The following is a 16808-nucleotide window of genomic DNA, read 5'->3' as shown; positions in this document are numbered from 1 at the left end:
CCAAATCCACCGAGGCCACCGCGTGGGCCTGTTTAATAGTGGCAAGCTCATTTATCAAAAAATAAAATCATGGTGAGCTTTGAACCAGTGTAAATCTGAACTCCACAAATTTCAACGAGTGAATAGGATTGTATGCTGAAACTTGCATACAAGCTGGAAGAACTAGAAGCTTGAGCGTTTCTACAACAGTAAGGTTGTAAACACAGAACAATTTAGTTGGGAACCTTAGCTGGATGCTTGGATTCATTGCAGAGTTGTTTGGTGATGGGTTTTTTTCCTCTAGCCTTGTTCTTGCAGATCTACAGAAGGGTAAGGAATGTCGTGCAGGGTCCAACGTTGTGGGAATCTACCTGAGGTAAGAATCATGAAATAGCCATTAGATTTGGTTGGTTCTTGGGCTGATTTTGTTAATTTTTGATTTGGCACCTGGTAATATTAAATTCACTTGGCAAAAAAATATAACTTGTGATAAGCCCTCCCATCTATTTCTACTAATTTCTAGAGTATGTTAGTGCGAGGGGATTTCTTTTTTTCTTTAGAACTAAGTTTGTCTGTTTGTTTGGCAAACATGATCTATATACTGACATGAACTTTGTGTGTTCCCTAATTTCATGCATTATTTCACATTGGCTTACTCTGTTTCATTGTGCTCTTTCTTGTTAAAACTAGATTAACTACCATGACTATTTGAACGTTGAGGACCAGAGTTGATTTTCTTCAAAGTACGCAAAGGTAGTTTGCCATCCTACTAATATATTGGCAGCAAATCTCTTGCTGCCTTTTTCGAAAAAAGAACATAGGTACCGCACTACGGGTTGCTTGCTTCGGGTGCACAAAAATCGTTAATGGGCATATGATGTATGACATGTACTACCCGTGTGTGGTGTCCATAGGCGACCAGCGAGAGTTTGGCGATGGAGCAAAAGTCGAACATGCCGAACAAGTTCATGTGCGTGAGGCAGATGTTGACGAGGCTGTCCTATAAACAACAGTGTCACTTTGTTCAGTGATGGGAATGGGAGTTGAATTGAGCCTGATCTCGTGCACCCCAAGAAGGATGTGAGGAAGAAGGCCATCATGACACTGCATCGATCCAACTAGGGATCCTCCCTGCTCTGTCTCCCATCTTGTCTCCAACTTCTGCAAGGTCTGCACTTTTCCCCATTCATATTTTAGTTCTAAATAAATCCATGTTTCTATACCATATGGACATTTCTGTTGGAGATGAATGGTAGTATGCATTTAGAAATGTTCCTTTTCACATGCCTTGTTGTTTAGTATGTCACTCTAGATATCACAGATTGCGGTTTGGACCGAACATGCCTGGTCTTCCAAAGATGGAATTATTTGTAGCAATACATTTTTACTTTGGAGGAAAAACATATAGTACTTGTTCATTCTTATTTTCATAATCAGCAGGCATTGGCGATAGCAGTCCATATCTGTTTGATTAGTGTTTAATCTTGTAGTTTTCTGCCATCAGATTTCTACAATTGGAATACAATTGTTATAAGGTACTGCGCTGGAGCATCACTTGCTGGGGACGTAGACGGGGAAGACCTGGTGAATCTTTTAAATCATGGTTTGAACTGACCATCGTATACAGAACTTTCTTTTTTCAAGACCTTTTTTATCGGTGCCTCAAATTAGACATTTTATGTATATATATCAGATAGGGAAAACTAAGGTATTCCTAAGAGCTGGTCAGATGGCAGAGCTGGCTGCTCGAAGAGCAGAAATTTTGGCTAATGCTCATAAAGTAAGCATAACCATGTGAACAGGAAGCAAGAGAGACCGGCGCACTTAAAGAAGCAAAAGACAAGCTAGAAAAGAGAGTAGAAGAACTGACATGGCGGTTAGACGTCGAGAAGCGTTTGAGGGTAATTCACTTGATCAATATAAGTAGTTTCTGTAGTGTTTAGTATGTCACTTGGTCCCGAATGACTTTATCTACTATGTCTTGCCGGCAGGCTGACCTTGAAGAAGCAAAGAGCCATGAAATTGAAAAGTTGCAATCTGCACTGCAAAAAATGCAAGAAAATCTCAAGGAAGCCCATGCAGCAATAGTAAATGAGAAAGAGGCTGCAAAGTTAGCGATTGAACAGGCACCACCAAAGATAGTAGAAGTGCCGGTTATTGACAATGCAAAACTTGAGGAGTTGACAACCCAAAATAAAGAACTTGAGGTTCAGGGTCTTGAAATTTTATTCAGATATAAGATTCATAATTTAATTATTTAGATCCACCAAATTTGTCTCAAGGAGGAACTAAGTACGTTTAAACAGAAGGCTGAGGATCTTGAAAATAAGCTTATTGAGTTCCAAAAACAGTCTGATGAACTGTCACAGGAGACACAAGAACAAGCATCCAAAGTTATTCAACTTCAAGAGCTGGTCGAAAGGTAATAAGGACATGTTTGGTTCGTTGCCTAACTAAATCGTGTATATTACAAATTCTGCTCACATACTACCACCGCAATATGGTGCAGGCTTGAAGCAAGTTTATCCAATATGGAATCTCAAAACCAAGTTCTACGACAATAGTCATTGGTTGTTGCATCAGCTGATGAGGATAAATCAAAACAGATAGAGAGGTACATTCTACAATACGCATACTTCACATTTACATTTTTTTCTTCCTGGATTGTACTCATGTCCTATGAGAAAGTCTCATAAACTAAAAAGAACAATACATTTAGATTGGAAAGCAAGATCGCCACCTTGGAGTCAGAGATCGAGTTGCTCCACAACAATTCTGCACTAGCTATTCAGGCCGTGGTTACTCCTGAAATGAATCAGACAACAATAATTGAGGTAAATTTCCTTGAAGAGAGCTTTGTGAAAACACTACTTGGGAGCATTGACTATTTGATAAATAAAAACGTTTTCATTTAATTCTGTCTAAAACCTCATTCATATTCAGGAATTTGACAAGGGACACCAGCTTGAAGAAGTTAAAACGGTCAATGTATGTGCTATAAATTTTACCTGGCAAACATTTATACAGTATAAGATAGAGCAAAATCTCATTCAGATATCACATTAATGTGTACATATGCTATGACGCAGGAGCAAGTGGTTGTTCCTCCTGTAAAGAATCTAAGCAAACAAAAATCCCAACAAATCCAAGAAGACTAAAAGAGGAGAATTACTATCTGTGTTGTTTTTTCTACCAAATTGGGAGAACTATGTTAGCAGTTTCATGATGAAGTTGCTTGAGGAAGGTTTTGATCTTTGTGCACATCTACTAGCTCTACGACGCTACCATTTCATGGAAATATCGTGTTTATCTTAAAGTAATGACACAGTGTTTGTTTAATCATAGTATTTTAGTCATAGGTCATGTGTTTGGGGGGGATCCTGTTTTGAGACTGGCAGCAAACATAAGCAGTTAGCTTAGGTTCTGAAGTTTGTCATTTGCAGCAGCAAGCTCAAGCAGTCATTTTAGGTTCTAAACATTGTTATGCATGTGATTTTTTTTTCATATTTTAGGTTGCAAGTTATTTTCTTTATTTACCAGTTAGTTTCATTTGCCTAAGTTGTATTGGTTGTAGCAGTTAGCATGCATGTTTGTTGATATAAACAAAGTAGTTCATACTAGATATGGTCACTATTTTTAGAGAGATTTTTTTTTGCTTTGGTGCAATTTTACTGCCTCTGTTGCCATCTGAAGAAAAATAATAAGAGATAAAGGGAACAAATCAGATGTCAATTTTGCTAACTTTATCCTCAATGCAAGAATTCTTCAGAAAATGGCCATCGGTGTCCCTAAAAAGCGGAATGACAAATGGATGGCTAATCAGCTTTTGAAGCTACATCTGGAGTAAAAAGCTTCGAAGGATGCTCATCTTCAGTTTATGCGCTACTATTTGTTGACTGAAATGGACTTGCAAAAGCGCACTTAATACTTGTTAGTTTTGGATCCATTTGTTGCATTGGTCGATGTCTTCGGCGGAACAATCTAGGGATATTTCCTTCTGATTCATTAGTGTTCAACATTATAAGAAGTGGTTTATTAGTTTTGTTCAGATTTTTGTAATTATTTATGACATTGTAACCTTCATCAATCATACATGCATGTCATCGCTTCGTTCAACTACACAACGTGCATCTGTTAAGTTCTGTAAGTTTTGAATGTGCACATCATAAATTGATCGTTGTCTTATCTTATTGCGAGCTTGGCAGTTTTGAATGTGCAGATTAATGTACTTTTGTTTCCTTTCTTATTTGAAATCTCTGTCACCGTCACCTAGACCAACCAGATGCTCGAGGACCTTTTCTCATAACAGAATATCATACATTTGTACATAAGTTATCATGTTATTATATGTTCCTGTTGCAACGCACGGGCACTCACCTAGTATATATATATATGTATATATAGGGAAGAGATAATGGAAGCCCTGGGATTCCGTTAGTGCGGGAAGCTCCAGCCAGGACGCTAACCAGGTCGTGGTCGGCCCACTGTACGCTAGCATGCGTCAGCCATGCATATGATAGCTACGAATCCTGGATGAGACGTGACAGACAATATACACATGCATAAATATATGTAGAAATGTGCATAAATCATGCATAGAAGGAATCTTTTGGGCCACGAATCACGGGAACGAATATTACCATGTGTACACCGCTTACGACTGCATAACGTTGTGTAACATGATAGCGTAAACCATGCAACATTTAAATATCCACCGGTTTGAGATAAGGAAAGACGTGCCCCACGTTCGCGTAAATAAAGGCACAGTTACGGGAGGAAACAAATTCTCATTTACATCCGCTCGTCCACGTTCGTATCTGTGATATTGGCGGCGGTTAACAACTGCATAATGATGCATAAATAAACCGTTTACGACTGCATAATGATGTGTAACATGATAGCATAAACCATGCATTATATAAATCTTGATCGGTTTGATATAAGGAAAGACGTGCTGCATAATCGCGTAAATAAAGGGACAGTTACGGTTTGAGAGCATTAGTAGAAGGAAATAAATTTTAATTTACAGCCGCAGTTCGCGGGTTCTGCTCGGGCGGATTCCAGCGTAAAACGTGAGCTAAAACAGCGTAAATGAGTACGAAATTTAGCGTAAATCATATATCTGTTTTGTAACAGCGAATGGGGTCCGAAAATTACGGCGTGAAAATTGATCACGTTCGATCGTGCACGGATTTTGGCTTGGTCAAATTTCAGCGTAAAACGTGAACCAAACAGCGTAAATGGGTACAAATTTTATCGTACATCATCAATCTATTTCGTAACAACGAATGTGTCCTAAATTACGGCGTGAAAATCGCGCTCCGATCGTGCTCGGGTTCTAGGTCAGGTGGATTTAAGCGTAAGACGTGGTCCGAAACAGCGTAAATGGATACGAATTTTAGCGTAAATCAATGATTTGTTTTAAAACGACGAATGTGGTACTTGCTTTTTAGTGGAAGCGTAAAATGCAATAAGAAAGAACCCAAAGACAAAATCTTTTTTTTGCCGACCTATACATGCGACATGGGGGTGAATTAATAACTGAACGAACCCAAGACAAGAAAGAAAACGATGAAGCCATTTGCTGTTCCTGAATCTTGATCCGTCACGCTCACGCCCGGCCATGGAATTGAGGTCAGAAGAGTAGCCACTAGACAATACAGAGGGCACGACAGTCAGAAGAACAAGAGCTTGGACTTGGAGCTGCATCTGAAGGGGAGCACGGTGTCGTTGGGCCAGAAGAAGCAGAGCTGGCACGCCAGGCGCGTCCACTGGTCGACGCCGACGATCCCCGCGACCTTCCATCGCGTCCGGGCCTCCCCCTCCACCCGGAACGGCACCACGCCATCGCGGAGCGCGGCCTCCATGGCGGCGCTGCCGGCGTCGCCCAGCGGGGCGCCCTGCGCGCGCCCCACGTATGCCAGCGGGAGGACGCCCCTGGCGGGCACGCAGAACGGGTAGGACCGTGACCTGCACGTCGTCCAGCGCCCCCGTCTGCCAGTACACCAGCGCGTACAGGCTCGCCGCCCGCACCGCCACGTACGGCGCGCGGGGCTGCAACAGCAACACCACCACAAGGACGGCCACGACGCCCAGCAGCACCACGACCGCCAGCACCATGAACAACACCACCGCCGCCCACTCCACCGCGCCCGACCGGTGCCTCCTGAAGCTGTACCGCCGCAAACGCTGAGGCTCCTCCTCCTCGCGCCCCCTCCACGTCCGCCAATCCGCCGACTGGAGAGCGCCGCGGCGGCCGGGGCTCTCCTGCTCACGGGCGCCTGCTCGCACGCCCAAGGGAACCGACGCCGCCGCTAAAACCTAATCCCTGGCGACGTGGGGGTGTTTTTATAGTGACGGCGTGGGACTGGATAATCGTGAGCGCGTGGGCAGGATCGTGGGCCCGATTCACGTAATATGCGCAGACTATATTTGCATAAACTGATACACACATCAGCATAACTCGTATTATAATTTAGCGTAAGCACAGGTAGGTACAATAAGCCAAAAAGAGTCCGGTGCGGTCTGCACACCTGGTCGGGGCTTCCTGTAGGTAAATAGAGCCCAGGGCTCTAAATACTATATATATATATATATAGTGTGTGATAACTTTTTCGAAACATTTTTAAAATTTTATCATAGTCTCTACATGATATTATGACATTTGATAAATTTCATGATTTTGTTTAGGTTTTATAAAATATTTAAATAACTGGATGACAAGTTTACGGTCATGTTTTGTGAGCATGGTGCTCGAACCTTCCGATCTGCTCCTGAAATCGGTCGTAACTTGTGCTAAACAACATGATATATGTTTTGTTTGCTTGGATGGAATAGCAAAAACAAATAAAAAGGGTAATCTGGTCATTTTTTCGAGTGTTACACTCGGCAAAGAGATACTTTGCCGAGTGTCAAGGTCATAGCACTCGATAAAGAAGGCATACTTGGGCACCAGTAAAGCCTCTTTGCCGAGTGTCGTGGCCTTGACACTCGGCAAAGAAGCAAGCTTTGACGAGTGCCCTTCTTTGCCGAGTGCCTACAAATACACTCAATAAAGGAACTGACAAAGGGCCCCGCTGGTGATCCCTTTGCCGAGCGGTAGTCTGTTGGGCACTCGGCAAAGAGGGAGCCTTGCCAAGTGCCACCTAATACGCTCGGCAAAGGACCTGGTAAAGGGGCCCACAGAGGCTTCTTTGATGAGTGTATGTACAATGGATACTCGGTAAAGAGTGAGCCTTTGTCGAGTGTCAGTACAGTGGACGCTCGACACAGACTCCGTCGCCGTTACCTGTCGCCGTGACGACGACTTTTCTTTGCCGAGTATCGGCTGACACTCGTCAAAGTCTACTCGATAAAAGATACTCGGCAAAGAAGCCGTTGTCGATGTACAGTCCGTCGAGCTTTCTTCGTTGAGTGTCACACTCAGCAAATCAGCTATTTCCGATAGTGCATGTGATATACTAAAACTGAAGTGCTTCATAAGATTTAAAGCTGTTATAAATGATTCTATAGCTAGCTCATAAATGAGTTTATATATAGCTGGCTAGTGTCCAAGTTTGAGTTCATAAAAGGTAGAGACTAGAGAGACAAATGCATGAGCTGAAGGGCCTGGTTTAAATTAAAAACAACAGTCACCTTCTGTTTTTTTTTAAACCATATTAACGATGAAAATATAAAGGCCGAGACTTCATGAAGCGTAGCAGTGAAAGTCATCTGGAAAGAATCACGGCACGTTGTAAAAGGAAACGGTCATACCTAACGAAAACAGAGATAAAGTCATCAAATGTCGGAACAAATTAAAAGAGACAACTCCCTATCACAAGTGTGCCGACCTTAGCTTGGATTTAAATAAAAAAAGAGCTTTAGTTTCTCAGGTACAGTCCAACTGTCCAAGCTGGCATGCATGTCGAAATGCAACAAAAACACGTCAGTCTGACTCGGGAGCTCAACAAATAAAGCGCTTTTTCCTGGAAAAAGAAAGAGCTTTAGTTTCACCACAAGGCACAAGCGATGGATCGAAACGTACATGTTGTGATGCGCCAAAAAAAGATTGCAGATTTGCATTGCATGAGATTTAGACCGCAGGAAGAGGCGCTACTGTTACGGATTCAACCATGCGAAAAGCAGGAAAGCAAGCAAGGCACTAGAGTCTAGAGATGCATGCATGCATTGCATGGTGCCATGGTGGCTGCCCACATATACCGATTTTTTTTTGCATTTTAGCCCTTTATTAAAAATAAAATCACGTTTAAACCTAAAAAAAATTAATCTCAATTTTGGACACTTAGCTTGGCGCCATAGCCTATGGCGCCAAGCGCTGACGTGGCCATGGCGGCTAGGGTTGACGTGGTAGCCCGCCTGGCACCTATCTCGGCGCCACAGATCTTGGCGCCGAGCTAGGATTTAACCGCGCGGTCCGTTTCTTCTTCGCGTTCTCTTCTCTGTTCCTTCGCCGCGTTTCTTAACAACATAGCGCTGCCGCCAGCCCCGCCGTCGCCGCGAGCCGCCCCGCCGCCGCGCCCCGCCACCGCGCGCCAGGAGCTTCCTCCACACGCCAGGAGCTCCTCCGCCCGCCGCCAGGAGCTTCCTCCACGCGCCAGTAGGTAATTGTTTTCATTGTTGTTATTTACTTAGTTAGTAAACTGTTAGTGTTTAGCATATTGTTAGCTATTGTTAGTGTTTAGTAAATAGTTAGCTATTCACTTGTTTAGCATATTGTTAGTGTTTAGTAAATAGTTAGCTATTCACTTGTTTAGCATATTGTTAGTATATTGTTAGTGTTTAGTAAATAGTTAGCTATTAACTTGTTTAGCATATTGTTAGTATTTAGCATATTGTTAGTGATTATATAGTTAGTAATTTGGTAGCATATTGTTAATGGAGGGAATTGAGTGATTATAAAGGGTTTAGCATATACTTGTAGCATTTTGTTTAGCGTATTGATATTACATGTTCAACATATTGTTTATTATGTAGATATCGTGCAGTTTTCTGTGTTGGCAACCATCATGTTGTCGTTTATTTGCAGGTTTTAGAAACATCACTTTACAGAGGAGGTGCTGCCAAATTTTTTATTGACAATAGTATTTTTTGCACATAGTGTAACACCCCTGGTGTTACTATAACTAAAACTTGAGCATGACATCATAAGCATTGGCATTGCATATGTTGATACACTTAGAGTGCATTCACTAGGTAAAAATTTCAAACAAGTTGTATTGCTTTAGTGTTTTGCAAATAGGACCCTGGATAGGAAGCTTTAACCCTAAATAGGCATTAAAGGGGTAAGACACAACCCAAGTTAAGAAAACCTAAAGGCTTTAAGGGAAAAGTCATAAAATGACCCTAAGAATAAACTTGAATCACATTTATACCCCTAAGGTACCAAAAACCCTAATTGGAGCCCTGGAAAACCCTGAAACCAAAACCTAGGGGCTTATGTGCAAAAGTGATGAACCTTTGGACTAAAGTGTAAAAACTACTATGTTTAAACATATAAAGTCATTTGGTTCACAAATATGTGAATTTGCAAGTTAAACCCTAAATTTTGGGCTTATTTGCAAGAATCACCTCTTAAGCACTATAGAGCCTAAGTCTGAAATTCAGTTTAGTTGGTTCAACTTTGGAGCCCTGTATCTTTTAAAATATAGGGATTTTGCCCAAAGTGACCACAACAAGATTGTAGACCAATTAATGGAAAACAACTTTGCTTAAGGTTGTAAGCTCACTTGTTAAGAAAAATCCAGAGATATTTAAGCCTGAAGTCAGGCTGTCAGACTGGTTTGGTCTGCATTTTCAGACTAATAATGAACTGACATCAACTTCAAGCCTAGATTCAAGCATGATCCAATGGGTTTTTGTGGCAACATCATATGGCAATATTGTAGATGGCATATTGCTCTACAACTTTGCTGCAGAGCTTGGTATGAGTTATCATCAGAAATCAAGAGAAAACTTGGCTTCAAATGTGGCTGTCAGGTGCATTGGACTGAATTTTCCCCATGGTACAGTACACGGATGAGGATGCCAGCTCGGACAGCTCAACGCCGGTGGTCCGCGTGACCGGAGTTGGGTTGGGCGATGGGATTCGTGTCGCGGGGGAATGGATTTTGCTGACCTTGGAAAGATCTCCTTGCCGATGGGTATGAACTACTGTAGCCCCGCTGTCTTCACCTTTTACGCCGGCGACGTGGCTTCGTGGCCATCGCCGGAGTTGCCATTCTGCGCCGCGATGGTGCCACGTTTCCACCCGTTAAACACGTCGTCACTTGCCGCGCTAGCTCGACGATGACCGCCGTAGCTTCTCAACCGGTAAGTGCCACTGGCAGCCGCGCCGATGACTCACCCTGTCATTCCGGCCGCCGCGCGTCCTCCTCAAATTCGTGGCCACCGCTTTGCCCTTCTATAAATTGAGGGCCAGGCCGGTTGCGCCATGTAATCCGCAAGCTATCGCACCCACTCTCATCTCTTTTCGTTCACCGTAGCGCTGCAATTTAGGTTTTCCCCCAAATTGAAACTCCACGCCGCCGTGATAGCCCTCCCGTGGCCAGGCGAAGCTGGTATGATTATGCGCTTTTGAATCATTGTTTTAGTAGCTCTGGGCACCCGTGGTGCTCATCGTGGCAGCAAATTGATCTATTCAGATGAGATCAACTGGGAACGTGAGCTCGACGCCCTGGTTTCCGCCCTGAGCGTGGGCAGAACACTTTCTTGGAGCGCCATTCGAAATTGAGGATCGTTCTTAGGTCACCTTAGGTCCGTAAAGCCTCTCCGATAGTTAGCTTGAACAATCATCGCCGATCATGGCCGGAACGAATCACGGCAGGGATGAGCGGGGAGCGTGCCGTGACCAGGGAGGTGTGTGGGGAAGAAAAGAAAGTAGAGGGACCTTTCCGTAAATTGTCAGTGACCCTGGACAACAGTAAAGAAACCGGATTCCAGTTAGTAAAAACCCTGAGGGCGTTTTCGCAAATCCGCCAGAGCGCACGCGGGCGCGCGTGGGCGCCCCCCCTGTTCGCTGTGCTGTTGGGCCGACTGGGCTAGATTCAGCCCAACGCTATTTACACTTTTTCCTTTTTCTTTTTCAGTGGAGCTTTGGAAATATGTAGAAAATTACAGAAAAATCCTAAAAATATGAGACCAATTTTCCTAGGCTTCTTATTTTCCATAGTATTTAATAAAAATAGTTTCATGAATTTTAGTTTAAATAAGGAATTTCAAGGCATTTAAAATAGCTTAAATCAATAGTTCTGGATTTTTAGAAAACAAATGGTAATTCCAAAAATGCCCAAAATTTTTATATGAGTTTTATACACTATTTAGAGGCCTTAGGTAGAATTTGGTTTGATTTGGACCTTGTTTGACACTTAGAACCCAAAACCACCCCCTGCCCTATGAACTCCTTTACCGACTCCGGAAACCCTAAGTTCTCGGAGTTCCGTGAAGGAAAGTTGTATTCAAGACATAGATAATAAGTTTATATTATCTTTGCATTCTCATGAGCATTCCATGGCATTCATTCTTATATATATACCTATATGGTTATATTTAGAAAACGGAGAAGAGAATGAAGTGACTGAAGAGAAGACACCACCACCTTTGGAACCTCAGGCAAGGACTTGGCTCTACTTCGACATTTGCGAGTCCGAGCCTGACTCACCTGTGAACGAAGGCAAGCCCCGGTGCATGCAACCCCTTTCCTTGTGTTTTAAATACTTTTCGCACACTTTAAGTCTAGTGAAATGTGCATTAGGTTCATAGGAGTTACTTGAAACCCTTTGATGCATTGCTTTCCTTGATATCCATACCTTTATAGATACTTCTGTGAAGTATCAAAATATGATTTACAAAAATGCTTAGCCTTGCTTAGATCTTGTGGATAGAGGTTGTCCTCAATTTAACCCGGGAGAGGATGGCTTCTACCTGCAAGAATATTTTCATTTGGAGCAATAGTGGGATCTTACTGCAAAGTTCCCTGTGATGCTCTTTCATCCTAAGGAACAGACACAATCCTAAGGATGGAAATACTTAAATTGAGACTTGGGTTAGGAACAGGTGATGTTCTACCCAGGTTGGTTAAGGATTAACGCGTATGTAGGCGTGCTGACCGAGGACCCTTTAACTGGTCACATGCCTCGTCATGGGTAAGCCTTGCCTCGGGCAGACTAAGGCCGGAATAAGATAACACGAAATGGGCGTGGAGCGGTGGCGAGAGTAGCGTGTACCCTCCGTGGCAAGAGGCTGGACGGTGGTGTATCTGTGCTCTCGGTTTGCGTGAACCTGATCCGGTCTTAAGAACCCCGGTGGCGGGTTGACATATGCAAGGGTTAAGTGCTACATATGTCGTGTGATTGGAGATCCTCAGCTGAGTATAATCGATTCGGATCGCCGTACCTTCGCGGTTATGAAGACTTGGTCACTTTTCTACAACGTAAGTCAGGATGTGAACACGATGGATAAAAATGATGTTGTATTGATGAAATGTTGAAATTAGACTAGATGCAAATGGAGTCTATTAATACTTAATATGGCGTTAAAAGATTGAAAGTAAGGACTCACTTTAGTAAGCTACTTCTGCAAAAGTATAAGTTGATTTTTGCTAAAGCCTCTCCTTGACTCCTATTTATCCAGCATACCCTTGAGAGTCTTTTCCTTAGTCGGGTAAGACTTGCTGAGTAATTCCATACTCAGGGTTTATCCCTTTGTTGTTTTTAGGTGAGGAAGCGACAAATTTTTGTTGCTTTTGCTCCAAGGTGGTACCAAATGAGGAAAAACAAGACTGAAGTGCGGGAGGACTCGGTCCTCCACATAGGATCTTTTGTTTATAACTTATCGGGAGGAGTCTGTGCCTCCCTTGGTTTGTATAATATTACTACTCTGCACTCACTTTTAGCTCTGGTCTGTAATAAAATAACTCAAGCTTGCTTTTGAAATAAATGTAAGTTATGTAATTCGCTTCCGCATTTCTTTATCTCTGATGTTCTGTAATGTCTGCAAGACGGGTGAAACGTTCCTGGTAAGGTAAGGAAAGATACCGAACTTGTCAAGTGACTTAGGAACATCTACAGGGTGTCTGATGTCGGTTAGACAAGGACAACTGTAGGTGGGCCTAATTACTTGGGAGGTTCCGTCACAGCTGGTATCGGAGCGTAGCCCTTCTTTGCAGATATTATGAGGCATCTTCAAAAGGATTTTCAAAAGTCTTACCTAAAAATTCTTTTCTCTTCTTACCTAAGTATTCTGAAGAGTCTATCTTAAAGACCAGATAGGAAGAGTGCAATGTATAGAAGGTTGAATCAACTAAGGTTGATTCTGTAATTATACATGCATCATGATAAGCACTATATTAATAAAATTTCCCCCTTAGAGAAATGCTGTCGCGCATCCGAAAGACCGCGCGCAAATCTACTAGACCCATTGGCGTACCCTGCCATTAACTTGCCCCAAGATGTTAAGAAGGTAGCAGTGGTAGCAACGATCCTATCGGGATCTGGAAGCACAAGTCGAACTGCTTCAACCAGAACTCCGTCATGGGAATGATCTGTGGGTCGCGGATGCAGCCATCCGCTACTTGCAAGACCAACTCGCGAAACGAGATCTAGCGCTCGATTGGACGGTTAACTCTCGTTTGCTCGCCTGGGCTAAGGAAGCCAAAGCTCGAGCCCCTGTGGAGGAGCTTAGCTTAGCCATGGATAACTTGCAGGTCTATTATAATACACTACATGAAGAAGTTGATGGGTTGTACCCGAACGTCTCTGCGGATCTTGTCGGGACAGAAGCCGGACCTTCTCATGTAGCGGGAGAAGCACTTGATGGTGGACTAGACCTTTTCAGGCCCCCTCCCTCTATAAAGTTGGTTGACAAATGGTCTCCTACGGCCAACAGCAAAGCTACCAAAAGTGAAAAGAAGTGGCTTACCAAGTGCCTGTAACATTGGCCGGACGGGACTTTCCTACTAATATGATCGTTCTGAAAGGCCAAGACATAGATGTCATCTTGGGCATGAACTGGTTAGCCCACATAAAGCAATTCTCAACCTTGATCCGAGAACCATCAGGTTGAGTATGGCCAATAGAGAGTTGGTGATTTGATTGCCTAAACTCAAGAATTAGGCTATATTCAGTGAACCATGACCCGACCCAAAGTCGAATTTTCCGTTATGACCACACCCGTACAAATAAATGCCTAGATAATTTCCTTGTCAAACCTAAGGTGTACCTAGACCTCAAACAAGGATCTCAAGTCATGCCTCCTTTTAGAGCCATTCTCTTGATCAGTTGATACAGGTTGCAGTCTCTAGTGTATTTGGCCTCTCCTTGCGGATCGTCGTGTTGCTCCATTAACCCAACCTAGAAAAGACATGTCCGACCATTTCCTTGAATTTGATGCCTTTGGTTTCTTCATATCTATCGAAGGCATACCAACTTAAGCCTTGACCTTGTGATCCCTATGATGGGCATAGAAATATGCTTGGGCTAAATTAACAGTCTCCCATCATACTTCTTTCATCAAGTTTAGGTTATGGCCATACCTTGTTCACTTCTTTGGACCATGATCTATTTGGATCTCTACTTGTAATCGTCTTACAGGTGGAGTCTCTTTTGTACCTTGTTATCCTTGACCAATCTATTTGTGTTGTGTGAGATTTCTTATTGGTTATGTCTGGTAATGGTGTTATGACTAAAATCGGTGACACCGCGCTGAAACCGAGGGCCTCCGGTGGGTGCACACACATGGTTGCGCTACTTGGCACGCGCTAGTATCACAGTTAGTAGTCATAATCCATTATAAGACTATATTGATATGTTATCTCTACACAAATTATTCTTGCCACGTGAGATTCATTATTGGTACCAGTTTTGTAATGGTGTCATGGTTAAGGACTTATGGTACCGCGGCGAAGCTGAGAACCTCACCCAGGATTTTGCTGCTTGGCGCATGTCGGTATCGAGGTCTCTAGTCATGATCCATTATGGAATTACACTGATGTGTTATCTCCCATTGACCTTTCCTTGAAACAATTTCTATGTTGTTTGTGAAAGAGATCAAGCAACATCTGTCATTTCCGTTGGATCAAAAGGATATACCACTTACATGTGTGGTCTTATTTCTTTTGATCATGGTAGTGACTACTCATACAAGTTTCCTTTGCATCCTTTGTGTAAAGGTGAAGCCTTGGAGCTTTTTAGTGTTGGAAAACAACTGATTAGCTCTCAAAATAGAGATCCGTTTCCCCTGCTGCTGAAATGCAGGAGTTTGTTCATTCGCTTTCTTAATTAATCCATGTATTCCCTAACCAAGTGGATAATTCATCTTGCATGAAGAAACGGATGCACAACATGACCAAATGGATTTTTACCCGAATGCATGACCTTTTGCTTGCAAATGTGAACTCTCAACCCCTTGGCTTACCAATGGTACTGAGAGGATTTGCTTAATGTCAAAAGTAGTTCAACAAGTTGGTTTTGACTAACTTGTAACTGCCCGTTGAACGAATGCTGAGTTTAGAGATCGTTTTATCGAGTTGTCTAAACTCACTTTGGTTCAACCCACCACAAAGAAAGTACTTACCAAAGTCAAGTTAAGTTGACCAGTAACCACTTAATTATCACTCTAGTCGCGCCTCGACCGTCTCACACATGCTTTTCCTGCATGTGTGATCATGCCGATCCATGACTAGTGCTAGATAAAATGGACTGGTTGCAAAGTTCGCATCTATAGATCCCTCCACTGGTGATTTTTCTTGAATCAATATCACCTTTCGTGGACTTGGATTCCCTGGCTAACACGAGTTGACCGTGGTGTTATTCAACATTCACACCCGTCTCGTGTGCTATGAACTTACTGTAACCACTTGTTGGTAAACCTCTTCTTATGTGTTTTACCCAAGATGGTGCATCTGATTCTATTTGGGTAAAGTTACATAATTGCCGCCCAACAGACTCAGATAGTACAGTGTCATCAGAAAAAGCAAATTGCACACCTGGAACCTTATGTGTTCTTCTGGTGGGCAAAGATGCAAGTTGAAATTGCACACTATGTGGCTAGATGTGACACTTGCAAACGTGTCAAGGCCACATATATGAAGACTGCTGGTCCATTACAGTCTCTACCAATACCAACATGGAAATGGGAAGATATTGTATGGACTTCATCGTGGGATTACCCAGGACTACAAAAGGGTATGACTCTATCTGGGTTATTGTTGATTGGCTTACGAAAATTGCTCATTTTCTGCCAGTCAAGACAGATTACCCAGTTACTGTCTATGCCCAATTGTACATTGTTCGTATTCTTAGTCTGCACGATGTTTCGAAGACCATAGTGTCGGATCATGGATCGCAATTCGTATCCAAATTTTGGGAAGAACTTCATAAATCCCTGGGTACTAAGTTGCTCCACAGTTCGGCCTATCATCTTCAAACCAGTGGACAGACTGAGAGGGTAAACCAGATACTTGAAGATATGCTACGGGCATGTGTTCTAGAATTCCCACAGAAATGGGATGAATGTTTGCCTTTGGCGGAGTTTTCATATAATAATAGCTATCAAGAAAGTATCAAGATGGCACCCTTCGAAGTTTTATATGAACGACGATGTCGAACTCCGCTAAACTGGTCTGAACCTGGAGAAAGATACTTCTTTAGACCTGATATGGTGAAAGAGGTCGAAGAAAAGGTTCAGAAAATTATTCACAATATGAAGAAAGTTCAGACTCGACAAAAGAGTTATGCAGACCGACGACGACAACCCTTATGCTTTCTGGTAGGCGATTATGTCTACTTGAAAGTTTCACCAATGAAGGGTGTATCGCGTTTCGGGGTTAAAGG

The 16808-nt window shown here is 42.8% G+C and overlaps 1 long non-coding RNA gene across 1 annotated transcript; it reads left to right on the top strand.

Annotated features, from left to right (window-relative positions):
• Positions 1-2515: 2515 nt before the first annotated feature.
• LOC103627439 (uncharacterized) lies at positions 2516-4098 on the top strand. Its single transcript, XR_002262068.1, has 5 exons — positions 2516-2593; positions 2699-2813; positions 2923-2967; positions 3069-3223; positions 3749-4098. It is a non-coding gene; the product is annotated as an uncharacterized lncRNA (long non-coding RNA).
• Positions 4099-16808: the final 12710 nt, after the last annotated feature.

The sequence above is a fragment of the Zea mays genome, chromosome 5 (genome assembly GCF_902167145.1).
Source record: "Zea mays cultivar B73 chromosome 5, Zm-B73-REFERENCE-NAM-5.0, whole genome shotgun sequence".
Lineage (NCBI taxonomy): Eukaryota > Viridiplantae > Streptophyta > Magnoliopsida > Poales > Poaceae > Zea > Zea mays.
The sequence above is the reverse complement of the archived record's forward strand: the minus strand, read 5'-3'. Positions and strand labels throughout refer to the sequence as shown.